Source organism: Arachis hypogaea, chromosome 19, assembly GCF_003086295.3.
Source record: "Arachis hypogaea cultivar Tifrunner chromosome 19, arahy.Tifrunner.gnm2.J5K5, whole genome shotgun sequence".
Lineage (NCBI taxonomy): Eukaryota > Viridiplantae > Streptophyta > Magnoliopsida > Fabales > Fabaceae > Arachis > Arachis hypogaea.
The window spans coordinates 31,353,359-31,373,892 of record NC_092054.1 but is presented as its reverse complement, the minus strand read 5'-3'; the positions used below and the strand labels follow the sequence as shown (position 1 = coordinate 31,373,892).

Below are 20,534 nucleotides of genomic sequence, written 5' to 3'. Positions count from 1 at the left end.
AGGGAGGCACTAATGGGGGGGCTGGAAACATCCAAAATTTTTCCCCCCACAAAAGGGGGGGAAAAGCGCCTAACAACCTGGGATGAGGTGGAAAGCAAGTTTCTGGCACGTTTCTACCCCCCACAAAAGGTCAATAGGCTTCGATCTGAGTTCAGACGTTTAGACAACAAGATGGTGAAACCTCTACGAGGCATGGGAGAGATTCAAGGATTTGACAAGGAAATGCCCACCAGACATGTTCCATGACTGGGTGCAATTGCATATTTTCTATGATGGACTGTCTTATGAATCAAGGAAGGCTGTAGACCATTCATCAGGAGGTTCATTGAATCAGGAAAAAGGCTGGGAAGAAGCCATGAAGTGATTGAGACAGTGCTGAGAATGAGTACTACTATGCATCAGAGAGACACAACACTAAGGGAGTCATGGAGCTGAACCATGTTGATACAATTCTAGCCCAAAACAAGGTGTTGCCAAGCAACTAGCAGAGCTCACCAGGAAATTAGAAACAAAACAAGTGGCTGCAATACACACACAAGATCAAAGAAGAAAGCACTGAAGGAGGTGATTGGGAAGAGGCCAATATGTAGGAAATCAACAAAGGCAACCATATGATCCACATTCCAACACTTACAACCCAGGCTGGAAAAACTACCCAAACTTTGGGTGGGGAAACCAGCAAAACCAACATAACAAGTCCACATACCAAAACTCCAACCAAAGATCATACCAAGCCACACAAAACACTTACTCTCAACCACCATATCATAGCCAAAATAATCAACCTGCTCAACCTAATCCGAACCAACAATTTCAAGATCAATTAAACAGGATAGAAGGAATGCTTGCAACCATGAGTCAAGACATAACCGAATTGAAAGCTTAGGAAGAAGTAAATTCTAACCTGCAAAACCAAGGAGCTGCCATCCAGAAGCTAGAAAATCAAATTGCGTATTTGTCTAAGCAAACCCCTGGACAAGCGTTTCTCATGCTGCCAAGGCTATTGCAAGGAAGAATGTAAGGCCATAACCTCAGAAGCGGAAAGAATCTAAAGGAGATTCAAAGGAAACCACAGAGGATGAAGCAAAGGAAAATGTGAGAGATAAGGAACAAGGACAATCTTTACATCGTCTGCAACAAAAGAAAAGAAAAAAGGTCCTGAAGCCTTATACACCTAAAGCACCATATCCTCAACGTTTGATGAAAAGTGAAAAGGATGGCCAATTCTCCAGGTTCTTGGAGATTTTCAAGAAGCTTCAAATCAACATTCCGTTTGCTGAAGCAATAGAGCAAATGCCACTCTATGCAAAATTCTTAAAGGAATTAATGACCAGAAAAGAAGCTGGAGAAACGAGGAAACTGTGTTGTTAACTGAAGAATGCAGTGCCATCATCCAGCACAAATTGCCTCAGAAATTGAAGGATCCAGGCAGTTTCCAAATCCCCTGCATCATAGGAGAAGTCATGGTGGAGAAGGCCTTGTGTGACTTAGGGCCAGTATCAATTTGATGTCTCTAACAATGATGAGAAGAATGAAGATTGAGGAAGCCAAACCAACAAGAATGGCCCTCCAATTGGCAGATCGAACTTTTAAATTCCCTCATGGGATAGTTGAGGATTTGTTGGTGAAGGTGGGAGATTTTATATTTCCTGCTGATTTTGTGGTGTTAGATCTGGAGGAAGAAGCCAAAGCTTCAATAATTCTGGGAAGACCCTTCCTGGCTACTGCTGGAGCCATCATAGATGTACAAAAGGGTGAACTCACTCTTAGACTACATGATGAGAAATTGGTGTTTAACGTATTCAAGGCAATGAGCTATCCATCAGAATCACTAAGGAATGCATGAGGTGATTAGTGGACATTGCAGTACAAGAAACTTGAGGAAACAACAAAGGAAGTGCAGAGGAGGAGTCACCAAGACATAGAATTAGTGACATCAAGGCTGCTGAAACAACCATGCCAACATGCCAGAGATAGTGAAGAAGAGAAGGAAGCACCAAAACCTGAGCTCAAAGCATTGCCCCTAATCTCAAGTATGCATACTTGGTAGTGATGAGAGTCATCCTGTTATCATTAGCTCTGCCCTGAGTCAAGAAAGGAAGAAGAATTGATCAAGGTGCTACAAACTCATCAAGATGCCATTGGATGGACCCTAGCTGATTTGAAGGGGATAAGTTCATCCATATGCATGCATAAAATCTTGTTAGAAGAGGATGCTAGACCCTCCATCCAAGCTCAGAGAAGATTGAATCCCGTCATGAAAGAAGTGGTACAAAAGGAGGTCATGAAGTTATGGCAGGCAGGGGTAATCTACCCCATTTCTGATAGCCCATGGGTTAGTCCCATCCATGTAGTTCCCAAGAAAGGTGGCATAACTGTGGTGCCAAATGAGAGGAACGAACTCATACCCACAAGAACTGTCACTGGGTGGAGGATGTGCATAGACTACAGGAAGCTCAATGAAGCCACCAGAAAAGATCATTTCCCACTCCCATTCATGGATCAGATGCTTGAAAGGCTTGCAGGACATGCTTACTATTGCTTTTGGATGGATACTTAGGCTATAATCAGATAGTAGTTGATCCTAGAGATCAAGAGAAAACATCATTTGTTTGTCCATATGGAGTTTTTGCTTATAGACGCATGCCCTTTGGATTGTGCAATGCACCTGCCACTTTCCAAAGATGCATGCTGTCCATCTTTTCGGACATGATTGAAAAATTTATTGAGGTCTTCATGGATGATTTTTCTGTGTTTGGAGATTCTTTTCCTAGCTGCCTACACCACCTTGCCTTGGTGCTTAAGAGGTGCCAAGAGACTAACCTAGTATTAAACTGGGAAAAATGTCATTTCATGGTCACAGAAGGAATAGTCCTTGGCCACAAAATCTCTAATAGAGGCATTGAGGTGGACAGAGCTAAGGTGGAAATCATTGAAAAACTACCTCCACCAAGTAATGTCAAGGCAGTTAGGAGTTTTTTGGGACACGCTGGTTTTTACAGAAGGTTTATTAGAGACTTTTCTAAAATAGCCAAACCTTTGAGTAACTTGCTTGTCTCTGATACACCCTTTGTATTTGATAAAAATTGCATGCTAGCCTATGAACTTTTGAAGCAAAAACTTTCCTCTGCACCTATCATTGCCCCGCCTGATTGGAACTTACCTTTTGAACTGATGTGTGATGCATCAGACCTTGCTATTGGGGCAGTGTTAGGACAAAGGAAAGACAATTTGGTACATGTGATTTATTATGCCAGTAAAGTCTTGAATGCTAACCAAAGGAATTACACAACCACTGAAAAAGAACTCTTGGCAATAGTCTTTGCATTTGACAAATTTAGATCCTATCTCATTGGATCTAAAGTCATTGTCTTCACTGATCATTCAGCTTTAAAATACTTACTTGCTAAACAAGAATCCAAACCAAGACTTATTAGATGGGTTCTTTTGTTGCAGGAATTTGACATTGAAATCAAAGACAAGAAGGGTGTAGAGAACAAGGTGGCAGACCATTTATCAAGGATACCATGTGAAGAAGGAAGCGCACAAAGCACACATATAAATGAGTGCTTTCCTGATGAACAACTCATGGTAATTCCCAAAGCACCCTGGTTTGCAGACATAGCAAACTTCAAGGCCACTGGGAGTTTGCCGTTGGAATTTAACAAGCATCAAAGGAAGAAATTGGTAAATGATGCCAAATACTTCATCTGGGACGAACCATACTTGTTCAAAAAATGTTCCGATGGCATACTCAGAAGATGCATATCAGAGGAAGAAGGAAGGGAAGTCTTATGGGACTGCCATGGCTCCACTTATGGAGGACATTTTGCAGGAGAAAGAACAGCAGCTAAGGTGTTGCAGTGTGGTTTTTATTGGCCCACTATCTTCAAAGATGCAAAGGAACTAGTGAAGCACTGCCATGAATGCCAGAAAGCGGGGAACCTGCCAAGAAAAAATGAAATGCCACAACAATTCATTCTGGAACTTGAATTGTTTGATGTATGGGGGATAGATTTCATGGGACCCTTTCCCTCCTCATACTCAAATAATTACATTCTTGTGGCAGTAGACTATGTCTCCAAATGGGTTGAAGCAATAGCAACTCCAACCAATGATAATAAGGTAGTCATGAACTTCCTCAGAAAACACATTTTTTGCCGTTTTGGGGTTCCAAGAGCAATCATCAGTGATGGAGGAAGCCACTTCTGTAACAAACCATTAGAGGCATTGCTTCTAAAATATGGAGTCAAACACAAGGTAGCCACACCATACCATCCACAAACAAGTGGGCAAGCCGAAATATCTAACAGAGAACTCAAAAGGATCCTGGAAAAGACTGTGGGAACTTCAAGGAAGGACTGGTCGATTAAGCTAGATGATGCTCTTTGGGCATATAGGACAGCTTTCAAAACACCAATTGGAATGTCTCCTTACCAACTAGTATACGGAAAAGCTTGCCATTTGCCACTGGAGTTGGAGCACAAGGCATACTGGGCCTTGAAACTTTTGAACTTGGACAGCAAAGCTACTGGAGAAAGAAGGATGTTGCAAATTCAAGAGTTGGAAGAATTCAGAGCTGAAGCTTATGAGAATGCCAAAATTTACAAAGAAAGAGCAAAGAAGAAGCATGACAGCAACATAGCCCCAAGGAAATTTGAAGAAGGACAAAAAGTATTGCTCTACAATTCTAGGCTGAAGCTATTTCCAGGGAAGCTAAAATCAAGGTGGTCTGGACCATTCCTTGTCACCAAGGTCTCCAAATATGGACAAGTAGAAATCATGGAAGAAAAGTCACAACGAACCTTCATTGTGAACGGTCAAAGACTAAACATTACTTGGGAGATGTGGAGGAGAAGGACAAGGTTAAATATCACCTCAACTGAGGAAGCTGACCGTCAAGCTAATGACGTTAAAGAAGCGCTTGTTGGGAGGCAACCCAACCTGAGGTAATACCCTTTTGCTGTTTCTTTATTTGTTTCAATAAAAAGGGTGAAGTAGTTTCTGTGCATTGCAAAGAAATAAGTTTGGTGTTTCACACCAAACAATGAATTCGTGATCAATAATTCAAAGGGGAATGTGTGACTCTAAGTTTGGTGTTCCACCATAAAGATCAACTGAACACAACAACCTTTGAATTATATGAAAGGAACAACCATTCTAAGCAGTCACAGAAATGCTTAAAACCCTTAGCAGCAACTTCATTCCAAAGAGAACTCAAGGATTCAAAGAACAGAGAAGTAAGTGGGAGACTAAGTTTGGTGTTCACACACCAACTTAAGACTCAGATACTTACCCACACATAGTTGAGCTAACCACTCAAGTGCTTGAGAAGCAAGCAACTTCATCACTCTTTGCAGGAAAGGAAACAAGGATCTTAAAACATGAAGCAACAATTAGGAGAAGAAGAGAAATCAAAGTGTTTCCTGGCAACAAAGAGAAAACAAGGAATTTCACAAGGTGGTATTGTTCCTTGATAATTCTTTAAAAAGGGCAAACAAAAGCATGCTTGTTCTGGTTTAAACTGTAATTGTTGAATCTTTCTGGAATGTGAAGTTTTTAGTATATTTGTCTGTTTATTGCTTTGAATAAAGGGAATGCCTAGATGTTTGGATATAACTTCACTTTCTTAAACAAGTGCTTGCCATGCTTGTTCTGTTTCCAAAAATAAAAGAAAAGTTTGAACAAAAGTAACTTGGCTCAATTAGTGACAAATCAAGTAGAATTAAGTGGTGGTATGCATGCTTGATTGTTTAAGTCAGATCACTGGAAATAGAGTGTAGAATTATCATTTTTTATGTAGAAATTGAAAACTGTCTATGGATCTTGATGAATAAATGTCTTTGGCCATGAAAAAGAAAGAAAAAGAAGAAGAAAAAGCCACTGAAAAAGGGCAACCAAAAAGAAAAAAAATTGAGAAAATAAGCTAGGCACCAATGGTTTGAACTTCTGAGACAAATGCCTGTGGTGTTTATGTATTAAGGATATGCTTGGATGAATAGGTTCTGAGGAGTGTTTCAACACTTGGTAACTTGGGTTAACTAACCCGGGATTATCAACCAAAAGTCCATTATCAAGAGCAACCTAAATACAAAACATTTAGTCACACAAAGAGGTGCTGGGCACCAATGTCTCAAGAAGAAATGTGAACTAAAATGCCTGAAGTGGATATGTGTAGTGCACTGATAAGAAAAAGAAAATGCCAAAGGCTTGTGCAACACATGACACCAAGCAAACAAGGAGCAAAGGAGCTCTAAGAAAAAGAAAAGAAAAACAACGAAGAGAAAAGTGCCAAGGACATAAGAATAACAAGAGGCCATAGCAGTGTTTGATGGATGCAATGAAAAAGTGATAATCTTACCTGATAAGTATGAAAAAGTGATGCTGCAACTTTCTGCATAAAACCCTTCTGATGAACTTCAAATGCTTGCTAATATAGCCAATGTAATTGCTTTCTGTTTCATACTTTCTTCTCAAATAACTCAGGACTTGCTTAGGGACAAGCAAGTATTAAGTTTGGTGTTGTGATGCCAAGGCATCTTAGGCTAGTTTCACTAGCATTTTTTTGTTAGTTTTAGTTGTTTTATGCATTTTCTTGAGCTTAAAGTAACCAAGAATGGTTAAAAGAATAACAAAGCAATGAACCATCCAAACAGTATGATTTTGATGCAAATTCCATGAGTTTTAGTTATATTACTTGAATGCTATGAATGGAAGATTTCTCATGAAATTTTGCAAGACTTTGATGCAATTGTTTGGATGATTTCAGGGAAGAAGAGGCTAGGCAAGGAAGCAACAAAATCAATAAAGGAAGCTTGAATATCACATGTGGAGTTTAAGTTCCAGTTTAAGCCTAAACTGGAGCTTAAACGCCAGAATCATGAAGGCTAAGAAATGCTGAAACTGAAGTTTAACCTCCAGTTTAACCTTAAACTGGAGGTTAAACGCCAGAATGAGAATGCCACTCAGGAAGCATTTCCACGTTTAACCTCCAGTTTAACCTTAAACTGGAGGTTAAACGCCAGAAATGGGAAATGCACCAGGGAGTCATTTCCACGTTTAAGCTCCAGTTTAACCTTAAACTGGAGCTTAAACGTGTTCGACACCTCCAGGGCTACCTTTCTCAGCTTCCACGTTTAAGCTCCAGTTTAACCTTAAACTGGAGCTTAAACGTGTTCGACCTCCAGGATGGCTTTCTCTATTTCCACGTTTAAGCTCCAGTTTAACCTTAAACTGGAGCTTAAACGTGTTCGACCTCCAGGGCTGCCTTCTCTATCTCCACGTTTAAGCTTCAGTTTAACCTTAAACTGAAGCTTAAACGTGTTCGACTAAGTTACCCTCCAGGGCTGCCTTCTTCCATTTCCACGTTTAAGCTTCAGTTTAACCTTAAACTGAAGCTTAAACGTGCTTCCACAAAAGGCATCACTGGAAGTGTCTGGCGTTTAAGCTACAGTTTAAGCTTAAACTGCAACTTAAACGCCACTCTTGGAAAAGGTTTCTGGGCCAAAAATATTGCGGTTTAAGTTAGTATTTGAGCACAAACATTAACTTAAACTTACTCTGGTATGAAACCCAATTGAATATCATGGTTTATGGGATTGGGCCTAAAGGATTGATGAGTCTGAAATTTCAATTTATTAAGTCATGTGTCATTATTTGATTATCACTAAGTTGGCTCAATGAATGTTACAGAATTTGGATCAACAGCCTCATCAAGATTATGGATCATAAACCCAAGGCAAAAGGAAAGCAAGGAGAGGCCTCAAAGCCCAAGAAACACAACAGAAGCTCAATATAGAAAGTGTATAAATAGGATAGAATTTAAGTTAGGAGGACTTTTACCTTTTCATTTGGCTAGTTTTCATATCTTTGTAATTGAATTCAGAGCTATGACTCACTAAACCCCCTTTCATTGGGTTAGGGAGCTCTATTGTAATTCAATGAATCAATAATAGTTTATCTTCTTCTTCAATCTTTTCTCTTGAATTTTGTTAGAAAGCTTCTCGATCTAATTCCATTGGGTAGTTGTCTTGGGAAAGAAACTACCCATAATTGGAATCCTTCGGAACCTTGGGAAAGGAATGGAGGATTCATGCTAGAGAAGCTTTCTCACAGTGAATTGGATTGGGGTTTGGATGGATATTGTGACATGTCATCTTACCAAATTGTGGTTCATGAAACTGTGTGGTATAATCAGTGATCGAGCATCATCTCTTCTTATGAACATTTAAACCAAGGGATTGGGAATTTGTTTGTTTTTAGAGAGAATTGGTGAGCCAAGGGATTGGGATCCAATCATATAAGATTGCCAAGCAAAATTCAATGAACGCATTGGTTGAGGAAGAGATAAACATGTTTTGATTCGGAGATCTCAATATCTCCTATAACCCAATGAATTCCCCATTTCTGATTTCCACTTTCTCTTTACATTCTGCAATTAAATTCATGCAATCACCCCCATTCCCTTTTAATTTCAGCAATTTAGCTTCTGCTCTTTACTTCATGCAATTTAAGATTCCGCCATTTAAATTTCTTGTCATTTACGTTTCCCGCCAATTTTACATTCCGCAATTCTCATCTAAATCTTGATTCCGCTCAACTAGAACACACTTCTAATTCGAATTGCTCACTCAACCAATCCTTGTGGGATTCGACCTCACTCTATTGTGAGTTTTTACTTGACGATAACCGGTGCACTTGCCGGAAGGAATCTTGCCGATCGTGCAATTTCCTAAATCGTAGCATAACAAGTTTATGCGCATCAAGTTTATGGCGCCGTTGCCGGGGATTGGTTTTCGATTGACAATTCTCAAATTGGAAGTTAACTAGATTGAGCATTTTTTTGTTTGTTTTGATTAATTCAGTACAAGTTACTTGTTGAATTTTAATTTCTGCACTCTGTTACATGCTTTCTTTCTTTATGCCTTTAAATTCAAGCAACTAACTCACTGACTCACTAACTGTTTGAATTAATTCCTCAACTGCTCTAACCATACTCTTCCATTAACCAAGAGTATTTCACTTGTTTGTTGCCTGTGCTGTGTTCTTGTATGACAGGTAGGAGAGGAGAGACATCAACTCCTCCATATACCGAACCAGAGAGGACCCTTCATAGATTGAGAAGGGAAGCAAGAGGGAAGAGAGTACTGGGAGAAGAAGAATCTGAAGGAGAATCTGAGGACAATTTTGAGGAAGCTCTAGACCTCAACATGGAGAGAGAAGTTCACAACCATGAGAGAGCTGATGGAAACAATGCCATTCCCGAGAGGAGGGTTCTTAGTTCATACATAAACCCAACCTCTGGGAATTGTGGTAGCAGCATTCAGAAACCGCCCATTCAGGCCAACAATTTTGAGCTCAAACCACAGCTAATATCACTTGTGGAGAATCATTGTTCATTTGGTGGAAGTGCTAATGAAGACCCAAACCAACATCTCACAAAATTCCTGAGAATTTACGACACTGTGAAGTCCAATGGAGTCCAGGAAGATGCATATAAACTGCTTTTGTTCCCATTTTCACTTAGGGACAAGGCAGCTAAGTGGCTGGAATCATTCCCAAGGGGGAGCCTAACAACCTGGGATGAGGTGGAAAGCAAGTTTCTGGCACGTTTCTACCCCCCACAAAAGGTCAATAGGCTTCGATCTGAGGTTCAGACGTTTAGACAACAAGATGGTGAAACTCTCTACGAGGCATGGGAGAGATTCAAGGATTTGACAAGGAAATGCCCACCAGACATGTTCTATGACTGGGTGCAATTGCATATTTTCTATGATGGACTGTCTTATGAATCAAGGAAGGCTGTAGACCATTCATCAGGAGGTTCATTGAACAGGAAAAAGGCTGTGGAAGAAGCCATTGAAGTGATTGAGACAGTGGCTGAGAATGAGTACTACTATGCATCAGAGAGACACAACACTAAGGGAGTCATGGAGCTGAACCATGTTGATACAATTCTAGCCCAAAACAAGGTGTTTGCCAAGCAACTAGCAGAGCTCACCAGGAAATTAGAAACAAAACAAGTGGCTGCAATACACACACAAGATCAAGAGGAAGAAAGCACTGAAGGAGGTGATTGGGAAGAGGCCAATTATGTAGGAAATCAACAAAGGCAACCATATGATCCACATTCCAACACTTACAACCCAGGCTGGAAAAACTACCCAAACTTTGGGTGGGGAAACCAGCAAAACCAACATAACAAGTCCACATACCAAAACTCCAACCAAAGATCATACCAAGCCACACAAAACACTTACTCTCAACCACCATATCATAGCCAAAATAATCAACCTGCTCAACCTAATCCGAACCAACAATTTCAAGATCAATTAAACAGGATAGAAGGAATGCTTGCAACCATGAGTCAAGACATAACCGAATTGAAAGCTTTTAAGGAAGAAGTAAATTCTAACCTGCAAAACCAAGGAGCTGCCATCCAGAAGCTAGAAAATCAAATTGCGTATTTGTCTAAGCAAACCCCTGGGACAAGCGTTTCTCATGCTGCCAAGGCTATTGCAAGGGAAGAATGTAAGGCCATAACCCTCAGAAGCGGAAAGAATCTAAAGGAGATCTCAAAGGAAACCACAGAGGATGAAGCAAAGGAAAATGTGAGAGATAAGGAACAAGGACAATCTTTTACATCGTCTGCAACAAAAGAAAAAGAAAAAGAGGTCCTGAAGCCTTATACACCTAAAGCACCATATCCTCAACGTTTGATGAAAAGTGAAAAGGATGGCCAATTCTCCAGGTTCTTGGAGATTTTCAAGAAGCTTCAAATCAACATTCCGTTTGCTGAAGCAATAGAGCAAATGCCACTCTATGCAAAATTCTTAAAGGAATTAATGACCAAGAAAAGAAGCTGGAGAAACGAGGAAACTGTGTTGTTAACTGAAGAATGCAGTGCCATCATCCAGCACAAATTGCCTCAGAAATTGAAGGATCCAGGCAGTTTCCAAATCCCCTGCATCATAGGAGAAGTCATGGTGGAGAAGGCCTTGTGTGACTTAGGGGCCAGTATCAATTTGATGTCTCTAACAATGATGAGAAGAATGAAGATTGAGGAAGCCAAACCAACAAGAATGGCCCTCCAATTGGCAGATCGAACTTTTAAATTCCCTCATGGGATAGTTGAGGATTTGTTGGTGAAGGTGGGAGATTTTATATTTCCTGCTGATTTTGTGGTGTTAGATCTGGAGGAAGAAGCCAAAGCTTCAATAATTCTGGGAAGACCCTTCCTGGCTACTGCTGGAGCCATCATAGATGTACAAAAGGGTGAACTCACTCTTAGACTACATGATGAGAAATTGGTGTTTAACGTATTCAAGGCAATGAGCTATCCATCAGAATCACTAAGGGAATGCATGAGGGTGGATGTAGTGGACATTACAGTACAAGAAACCTTTGAGGAAACAACAAAGGAAGTGGCAGAGGAGGAGTTCACCAAGGACATAGAAGTTAGTGACATCAAGGCTGCTGAAACAACCATGCCAAACATGCCAGAGATAGTGAAAGAAGAGAAGGAAGCACCAAAACCTGAGCTCAAAGCATTGCCCCCTAATCTCAAGTATGCATACTTGGGTAGTGATGAGAGTCATCCTGTTATCATTAGCTCTGCCCTGAGTCAAGAACAGGAAGAAGAATTGATCAAGGTGCTACAAACTCATCAAGATGCCATTGGATGGACCCTAGCTGATTTGAAGGGGATAAGTTCATCCATATGCATGCATAAAATCTTGTTAGAAGAGGATGCTAGACCCTCCATCCAAGCTCAGAGAAGATTGAATCCCGTCATGAAAGAAGTGGTACAAAAGGAGGTCATGAAGTTATGGCAGGCAGGGGTAATCTACCCCATTTCTGATAGCCCATGGGTTAGTCCCATCCATGTAGTTCCCAAGAAAGGTGGCATAACTGTGGTGCCAAATGAGAGGAACGAACTCATACCCACAAGAACTGTCACTGGGTGGAGGATGTGCATAGACTACAGGAAGCTCAATGAAGCCACCAGAAAAGATCATTTCCCACTCCCATTCATGGATCAGATGCTTGAAAGGCTTGCAGGACATGCTTACTATTGCTTTTTAGATGGATACTTAGGCTATAATCAGATAGTAGTTGATCCTAGAGATCAAGAGAAAACATCATTTGTTTGTCCATATGGAGTTTTTGCTTATAGACGCATGCCCTTTGGATTGTGCAATGCACCTGCCACTTTCCAAAGATGCATGCTGTCCATCTTTTCGGACATGATTGAAAAATTTATTGAGGTCTTCATGGATGATTTTTCTGTGTTTGGAGATTCTTTTCCTAGCTGCCTACACCACCTTGCCTTGGTGCTTAAGAGGTGCCAAGAGACTAACCTAGTATTAAACTGGGAAAAATGTCATTTCATGGTCACAGAAGGAATAGTCCTTGGCCACAAAATCTCTAATAGAGGCATTGAGGTGGACAGAGCTAAGGTGGAAATCATTGAAAAACTACCTCCACCAAGTAATGTCAAGGCAGTTAGGAGTTTTTTGGGACACGCTGGTTTTTACAGAAGGTTTATTAGAGACTTTTCTAAAATAGCCAAACCTTTGAGTAACTTGCTTGTCTCTGATACACCCTTTGTATTTGATAAAAATTGCATGCTAGCCTATGAACTTTTGAAGCAAAAACTTTCCTCTGCACCTATCATTGCCCCGCCTGATTGGAACTTACCTTTTGAACTGATGTGTGATGCATCAGACCTTGCTATTGGGGCAGTGTTAGGACAAAGGAAAGACAATTTGGTACATGTGATTTATTATGCCAGTAAAGTCTTGAATGCTAACCAAAGGAATTACACAACCACTGAAAAAGAACTCTTGGCAATAGTCTTTGCATTTGACAAATTTAGATCCTATCTCATTGGATCTAAAGTCATTGTCTTCACTGATCATTCAGCTTTAAAATACTTACTTGCTAAACAAGAATCCAAACCAAGACTTATTAGATGGGTTCTTTTGTTGCAGGAATTTGACATTGAAATCAAAGACAAGAAGGGTGTAGAGAACAAGGTGGCAGACCATTTATCAAGGATACCATGTGAAGAAGGAAGCGCACAAAGCACACATATAAATGAGTGCTTTCCTGATGAACAACTCATGGTAATTCCCAAAGCACCCTGGTTTGCAGACATAGCAAACTTCAAGGCCACTGGGAGTTTGCCGTTGGAATTTAACAAGCATCAAAGGAAGAAATTGGTAAATGATGCCAAATACTTCATCTGGGACGAACCATACTTGTTCAAAAAATGTTCCGATGGCATACTCAGAAGATGCATATCAGAGGAAGAAGGAAGGGAAGTCTTATGGGACTGCCATGGCTCCACTTATGGAGGACATTTTGCAGGAGAAAGAACAGCAGCTAAGGTGTTGCAGTGTGGTTTTTATTGGCCCACTATCTTCAAAGATGCAAAGGAACTAGTGAAGCACTGCCATGAATGCCAGAAAGCGGGGAACCTGCCAAGAAGAAATGAAATGCCACAACAATTCATTCTAGAACTTGAATTGTTTGATGTATGGGGGATAGATTTCATGGGACCCTTTCCCTCCTCATACTCAAATAATTACATTCTTGTGGCAGTAGACTATGTCTCCAAATGGGTTGAAGCAATAGCAACTCCAACCAATGATAATAAGGTAGTCATGAACTTCCTCAGAAAACACATTTTTTGCCATTTTGGGGTTCCAAGAGCAATCATCAGTGATGGAGGAAGCCACTTCTGCAACAAACCATTAGAGGCATTGCTTCTAAAATATGGAGTCAAACACAAGGTAGCCACACCATACCATCCACAAACAAGTGGGCAAGCCGAAATATCTAACAGAGAACTCAAAAGGATCCTGGAAAAGACTGTGGGAACTTCAAGGAAGGACTGGTCGATTAAGCTAGATGATGCTCTTTGGGCATATAGGACAGCTTTCAAAACACCAATTGGAATGTCTCCTTACCAACTAGTATACAGAAAAGCTTGCCATTTGCCACTGGAGTTGGAGCACAAGGCATACTGGGCCTTGAAACTTTTGAACTTGGACAGCAAAGCTACTGGAGAAAGAAGGATGTTGCAAATTCAAGAGTTGGAAGAATTCAGAGCTGAAGCTTATGAGAATGCCAAAATTTACAAAGAAAGAGCAAAGAAGAAGCATGACAGCAACATAGCCCCAAGGAAATTTGAAGAAGGACAAAAAGTATTGCTCTACAATTCTAGGCTGAAGCTATTTCCAGGGAAGCTAAAATCAAGGTGGTCTGGACCATTCCTTGTCACCAAGGTCTCCAAATATGGACAAGTAGAAATCATGGAAGAAAAGTCACAACGAACCTTCATTGTGAACGGTCAAAGACTCAAACATTACTTGGGAGATGTGGAGGAGAAGGACAAGGTTAAATATCACCTCAACTGAGGAAGCTGACCGTCAAGCTAATGACGTTAAAGAAGCGCTTGTTGGGAGGCAACCCAACCTGAGGTAATACCCTTTTGCTGTTTCTTTTATTTGTTTCAATAAAAAGGGTGAAGTAGTTTCTGTGCATTGCAAAGAAATAAGTTTGGTGTTTCACACCAAACAATGAATTCGTAGATCAATAATTCAAAGGGGAATGTGTGACTCTAAGTTTGGTGTTCCACCATAAAGATCAACTGAACACAACAACCTTTGAATTATATGAAAGGAACAACCATTCTAAGCAGTCACAGAAATGCTTAAAACCCTTAGCAGCAACTTCATTCCAAAGAGAACTCAAGGATTCAAAGAACAGAGAAGTAAGTGGGAGACTAAGTTTGGTGTTCACACACCAACTTAAGACTCAGATACTTACCCACACATAGTTGAGCTAACCACTCAAGTGCTTGAGAAGCAAGCAACTTCATCACTCTTTGCAGGAAAGGAAACAAGGATCTTAAAACATGAAGCAACAATTAGGAGAAGAAGGAGAAATCAAAGTGTTTCCTGGCAACAAAGAGAAAACAAGGAATTTCACAAGGTGGTATTGTTCCTTGATAATTCTTTAAAAAGGGCAAACAAAAGCATGCTTGTTCTGGTTTAAACTGTAATTGTTGAATCTTTCTGGAATGTGAAGTTTTTAGTATATTTGTCTGTTTATTGCTTTGAATAAAGGGAATGCCTAGATGTTTGGATATAACTTCACTTTCTTAAACAAGTGCTTGCCATGCTTGTTCTGTTTCCAAAAATAAAAGAAAAGTTTGAACAAAAGTAACTTGGCTCAATTAGTGACAAATCAAGTAGAATTAAGTGGTGGTATGCATGCTTGATTGTTTAAGTCAGATCACTGGAAATAGAGTGTAGAATTATCATTTTTTATGTAGAAATTGAAAACTGTCTATGGATCTTGATGAATAAATGTCTTTGGCCATGAAAAAGAAAGAAAAAGAAGAAGAAAAAGCCACTGAAAAAGGGCAACCAAAAAGAAAAAAAAAATTTGAGAAAATAAGCTAGGCACCAATGGTTTGAACTTCTGAGACAAATGCCTGTGGTGTTTATGTATTAAGGATATGCTTGGATGAATAGGTTCTGAGGAGTGTTTCAACACTTGGTAACTTGGGTTAACTAACCCGGGATTATCAACCAAAAGTCCATTATCAAGAGCAACCTAAATACAAAACATTTAGTCACACAAAGAGGTGCTGGGCACCAATGTCTCAAGAAGAAATGTGAACTAAAATGCCTGAAGTGGATATGTGTAGTGCACTGATAAGAAAAAGAAAATGCCAAAGGCTTGTGCAACACATGACACCAAGCAAACAAGGAGCAAAGGAGCTCTAAGAAAAAGAAAAGAAAAACAACGAAGAGAAAAGTGCCAAGGACATAAGAATAACAAGAGGCCATAGCAGTGTTTGATGGATGCAATGAAAAAGTGATAATCTTACCTGATAAGTATGAAAAAGTGATGCTGCAACTTTCTGCATAAAACCCTTCTGATGAACTTCAAATGCTTGCTAATATAGCCAATGTAATTGCTTTCTGTTTCATACTTTCTTCTCAAATAACTCAGGACTTGCTTAGGGACAAGCAAGTATTAAGTTTGGTGTTGTGATGCCAAGGCATCTTAGGCTAGTTTCACTAGCATTTTTTTGTTAGTTTTAGTTGTTTTATGCATTTTCTTGAGCTTAAAGTAACCAAGAATGGTTAAAAGAATAACAAAGCAATGAACCATCCAAACAGTATGATTTTGATGCAAATTCCATGAGTTTTAGTTATATTACTTGAATGCTATGAATGGAAGATTTCTCATGAAATTTTGCAAGACTTTGATGCAATTGTTTGGATGATTTCAGGGAAGAAGAGGCTAGGCAAGGAAGCAACAAAATCAATAAAGGAAGCTTGAATATCACATGTGGAGTTTAAGTTCCAGTTTAAGCCTAAACTGGAGCTTAAACGCCAGAATCATGAAGGCTAAGAAATGCTGAAACTGAAGTTTAACCTCCAGTTTAACCTTAAACTGGAGGTTAAACGCCAGAATGAGAATGCCACTCAGGAAGCATTTCCACGTTTAACCTCCAGTTTAACCTTAAACTGGAGGTTAAACGCCAGAAATGGGAAATGCACCAGGGAGTCATTTCCACGTTTAAGCTCCAGTTTAACCTTAAACTGGAGCTTAAACGTGTTCGACACCTCCAGGGCTACCTTTCTCAGCTTCCACGTTTAAGCTCCAGTTTAACCTTAAACTGGAGCTTAAACGTGTTCGACCTCCAGGATGGCTTTCTCTATTTCCACGTTTAAGCTCCAGTTTAACCTTAAACTGGAGCTTAAACGTGTTCGACCTCCAGGGCTGCCTTCTCTATCTCCACGTTTAAGCTTCAGTTTAACCTTAAACTGAAGCTTAAACGTGTTCGACTAAGTTACCCTCCAGGGCTGCCTTCTTCCATTTCCACGTTTAAGCTTCAGTTTAACCTTAAACTGAAGCTTAAACGTGCTTCCACAAAAGGCATCACTGGAAGTGTCTGGCGTTTAAGCTACAGTTTAAGCTTAAACTGCAACTTAAACGCCACTCTTGGAAAAGGTTTCTGGGCCAAAAATATTGCGGTTTAAGTTAGTATTTGAGCACAAACATTAACTTAAACTTACTCTGGTATGAAACCCAATTGAATATCATGGTTTATGGGATTGGGCCTAAAGGATTGATGAGTCTGAAATTTCAATTTATTAAGTCATGTGTCATTATTTGATTATCACTAAGTTGGCTCAATGAATGTTACAGAATTTGGATCAACAGCCTCATCAAGATTATGGATCATAAACCCAAGGCAAAAGGAAAGCAAGGAGAGGCCTCAAAGCCCAAGAAACACAACAGAAGCTCAATATAGAAAGTGTATAAATAGGATAGAATTTAAGTTAGGAGGGACTTTTACCTTTTCATTTTGGCTAGTTTTCATATCTTTGTAATTGAATTCAGAGCTATGACTCACTAAACCCCCTTTCATTGGGTTAGGGAGCTCTATTGTAATTCAATGAATCAATAATAGTTTATCTTCTTCTTCAATCTTTTCTCTTGAATTTTGTTAGAAAGCTTCTCGATCTAATTCCATTGGGTAGTTGTCTTGGGAAAGAAACTACCCATAATTGGAATCCTTCGGAACCTTGGGAAAGGAATGGAGGATTCATGCTAGAGAAGCTTTCTCACAGTGAATTGGATTGGGGTTTGGATGGATATTGTGACATGTCATCTTACCAAATTGTGGTTCATGAAACTGTGTGGTATAATCAGTGATCGAGCATCATCTCTTCTTATGAACATTTAAACCAAGGGATTGGGAATTTGTTTGTTTTTAGAGAGAATTGGTGAGCCAAGGGATTGGGATCCAATCATATAAGATTGCCAAGCAAAATTCAATGAACGCATTGGTTGAGGAAGAGATAAACATGTTTTGATTCGGAGATCTCAATATCTCCTATAACCCAATGAATTCCCCATTTCTGATTTCCACTTTCTCTTTACATTCTGCAATTAAATTCATGCAATCACCCCCATTCCCTTTTAATTTCAGCAATTTAGCTTCTGCTCTTTACTTCATGCAATTTAAGATTCCGCCATTTAAATTTCTTGTCATTTACGTTTCCCGCCAATTTTACATTCCGCAATTCTCATCTAAATCTTGATTCCGCTCAACTAGAACACACTTCTAATTCGAATTGCTCACTCAACCAATCCTTGTGGGATTCGACCTCACTCTATTGTGAGTTTTTACTTGACGATAACCGGTGCACTTGCCGGAAGGAATCTTGCCGATCGTGCAATTTCCTAAATCGTAGCATAACAAGTTTATGCGCATCACATAGCTTTGATGTTTTTGATTGATTGATGATAGGTCAAAAGAGCTTTGAAGAAGGTTGAAGAAAGAAGGAATGGCAAGGAACAAGAGAGAACAAAAAGCTTGAGCCAAAGCTTGCCTCAAACTTTAGCTCAAACTTGAGGAAGAGCTTAACTTCACCCTGGAGGCATCAAAAGCTTGCGCCAACGTTTGCCTCAAACTTTGAGTCAAACGTTGGCGCCACAACAAGCACACCCAGGAGCAAAAAGCTTGTGCCAACGTTTGCCTCAAGCTTTGAGTCAAACGTTGGCGCCACAACAAGCACACCCAGGGAGAAAAAGCTTGCGCCAACGTTTGCCTCAAACTTTGGGTCAAACGTTGGCGCCATTTGAGTATGAAGAGGAGTCCCTGATTGAAGGTTAAATGGAGCCACGTTTGCACCAACGTTTGCCTCAAACGTTGGGCCAAACGTTGGCCAAGAAGCATGCAAGGGAGGATCCACGTTTGGCTCAAAGTTTGACCTCAAACTTTGGCTCAAACGTGGATGACAGCAAAGGGAGGCTAGCTGATATGAAAAGCTTGAGTCAAAGTTTGCCTCAAACTTTGACTCAAGCTTTAATGGTTCATGGCCCGGTTCTGACCCAGTTCACAAGTGGGTTTCTTTCCAATTCCAAGGGCAATCAACAGAGGCTTCTGTCAACCCAATTCCATCAAGAGCAAGGGCCCAATTCAAGGCTTGAAGATCATTTGAAGAGAGTGTATAAATAGCTTAGAATTTAAGTTTTTCGAGAGCTTTTCTTTTAGTTTTGCTGAGTAGTTTTGGAGAGCTTTTGGTTAGGAGTTATTTTGAGATTCTGAGTCTTGGGGAAGGGGAATTGAATTCCCTTCCTCTTAGTTTTCTTGTTTTCAATTTCATTTACACTTGTCTTGAATCTTGGGTTGAAGAATTGAGAAAATTCTGTCTCAATCTCACCTTGAGATCTCTTTCTGTTTTGATTTACTGCATCATTGAGAATTTGCGATTTCACTTCTTTTCTTCTACTGCTGGATCTTTACTTTTCTTGCAATTGAATTCTCAATTTGGATCTAGGAAGGCATTGAGATCTAGACTTGGTTACCTAGTCTCTTGAGTCCCGAGATCTACATCTTTCAATTTCAATTTCCTTGTTTCGTTGCTACACCAAGCTTATTTTCATTGTCATTTGAGATCCGGTTTAATTGAATCCATCTTTTACATTTCTGTTTGTTGAATTTTACTTTTCCTTGTTTAATTTCTGCAAATCCACTTCCTAATTCCCTTTATAATTCAAGTAATTTACATTTCTTGCACTTTAAGATTCAGCCATTTACATTTCTTGCAATCTAAGTTTCTGCAATTTACATTACTTGTTCTTTAAGATTTAGCTTATTTACTTTCTTTGCTCTTTAATTTTCTGCAATCTACCCCTCTCCCTTTACATTTCAAGCAATTTAGTTTCTGCAATCACAAATCACCTAACCAATACTTGATTCACTTGACTAAATTAACCACTAAACTAAAATTGCTCAATCCTTCAATCCCTATGGGATCGACCTCACTCACGTGAGTTATTATTACTTTATGCGACCCGGTACACTTTCCGGTTAGTTTTGTGTTGGATCGTTTTCCACACATCAAGTTTTTGGCACCGTTGCCGGGGATTGAAATAGATTGACAATGATTACGTGAAGTGGAGATCTAGATCAAGCACTTTTTTTTTCTGTTTCTTTAACTTTTGACTAACCCACTAACTGTTTGAATTTTTGCTTAAGCTAACTCAAACTTCATTCTAGCAATAGATTGAAGTGTCTCTGGTTTTTGTGTGTTTCTTGTGTTTTGCTTGTATGTCAGATACAAGAAGAGAGATCCCTACCTTTCATGAAACTGACGAAAGAATCCTCCGAAGGCTAAGAAGAGAAGCAAAAGAAAAAAATGTTGCTGGAGAGGAAGAATCAGATGAAGAATATCATGAATTGGAGGAACACTCAACAAATCCAACAAATCCACCAGTGAGAATGGCCAACAACAATGGTCAACCCCAGAGGAGAGTCTTGGCTTCATATACATTTGCCAATCCAAGGCATTGTGGGAGTAGCATCCTTACCCCAAATGTCAATGCCAATAATTTTGAATTAAAGTCCCAGCTCATCATATTGGTGCAAAATAACTGCTCTTATGGATGAAGTCCAATCGAAGATCCAAACCAACATCTATCTACCTTCTTGAGGA

The 20,534-nt window shown here is 39.8% G+C and overlaps 1 non-coding gene and 1 pseudogene across 1 annotated transcript; both read right to left on the bottom strand.

Annotated features, from left to right (window-relative positions):
• Positions 1-135: 135 nt before the first annotated feature.
• LOC112780248 (small nucleolar RNA R71) lies at positions 136-237 on the bottom strand (annotated as a pseudogene).
• Positions 238-9,635: 9,398 nt separating this feature from the next.
• LOC112781976 (small nucleolar RNA R71) lies at positions 9,636-9,739 on the bottom strand. The gene has a single exon (XR_003192722.1). It is a non-coding gene; the product is annotated as a small nucleolar RNA R71 (small nucleolar RNA).
• Between the last annotated feature and the right edge of the window lie 10,795 nt (positions 9,740-20,534).